Source organism: Bos javanicus, chromosome 26 (genome assembly GCF_032452875.1).
Source record: "Bos javanicus breed banteng chromosome 26, ARS-OSU_banteng_1.0, whole genome shotgun sequence".
Classification (NCBI taxonomy): Eukaryota; Metazoa; Chordata; class Mammalia; order Artiodactyla; family Bovidae; genus Bos; species Bos javanicus.
In genome coordinates, this window is record NC_083893.1 from 21,584,848 (window position 1) to 21,586,145 (window position 1,298).

General features: G+C 37.4%; 1 pseudogene; it reads left to right on the plus strand.

Annotated features, from left to right (window-relative positions):
* Positions 1-889: 889 nt before the first annotated feature.
* LOC133239697 (small nucleolar RNA SNORA70) lies at positions 890-1,009 on the plus strand (annotated as a pseudogene).
* The last annotated feature ends 289 nt before the right edge of the window (positions 1,010-1,298 follow it).

Consider the following 1,298-nt stretch of genomic DNA (forward strand, 5'->3'; position numbering starts at 1 on the left):
GCAAACCACTGGTGGCAGGGGAGGACCTGAAGCAATTATTAACTCCAAGAAAAACAGAAAAGATATGCAAGAAATAAAATGTGATGAAAGTCACAACATAACTCAGCCGTTAAAAAAAAGAAAAGAAATATTTACACTTTTATATACATAAACACAAAATATTGATTTTACTCTGAATTGTGACAAAAGTATATTGAAAGAATGAACATAGATAAAATGAATATAGATGATGGTATAAGATAGCCCAATTCTCATCTTCCATAATAGATAGTCAATAAAAGTATCTAAAAAATGAAAAGTCAAAAAAGCAAGATAAACATGATATTTCAATAGAAATAGGGAAGCAAATATCAGAAGATGTCACTAAACAATTTTCAATGGTAGTCCATGAGGACCTAATACGGAATAGCTCTCACCCTTATTAGTTAAATTTTTGAGTTACATAATTATCTTTAATGAAAATTTCGGAGATATAAGAAAATAGAATAGTCAGTGAATTCCCATATTCTAACCACTCAGAGTTAGCCAATATCAAGATGTTGCCACACCAGTATCATGTAGGCATAAAGTTTAAATTTTTTTCATTAAAAAATGTTAACAAATTAATAATATGGCTACCTCTGAGGCACATGATGGATATAGGGGATGAAATGTAGTGAGGAAAGGGAGAATTTTTTTCTGTTAAACAGAAAAAACAAATGTAAACAGTTACATTTTAAATGCTATCTTACAAATTCATACATTCACTGTTCATTTGACCCTCAGAACAGTTTGAGGTGGATACTAGTATCATCCCAATTTGACAGAAAAGAGTTGGCTATCATTTCAAGTTTTTTCAGTGAGAAAGTATCCCTTTTGAAACAATAATTTTTTTAAATAGGCCATAGATTTGCAGCCAGTTAAACCGACTGTGCGCTTTTCCCCATCAGGGTTGAGTGTGCAATGCCTGCAAACAGTATATGCAGCCTGTTGTCCATGTGGGTTGCTCAAAGGGACCCTGGAGACAGCCCTTTCCAGGACCTTCATGCTGGCATGCTGTCCTCAATCTAGGTTCCAGACAGGTAGGCGCAAGTGCCTTTGGAAGGCCCCAGAGCACAGTGACCAGGGTCCACGTTGGCCAAATCATAGTGTCTATCTGCACCAAGCTGCAGAACAAAGAGCGTGTGGCTGAGGCCCTCCTCAGGGCCAGGTTCAAGCTCCCTGGCCATCAGAAGATCCACATCTCCAAGAAGTGAGGATTTACTAAGTTTGTGTGTGTGCTTAGTTGCTCAGTCGTGTCCGACTCTGCGATTTCATGG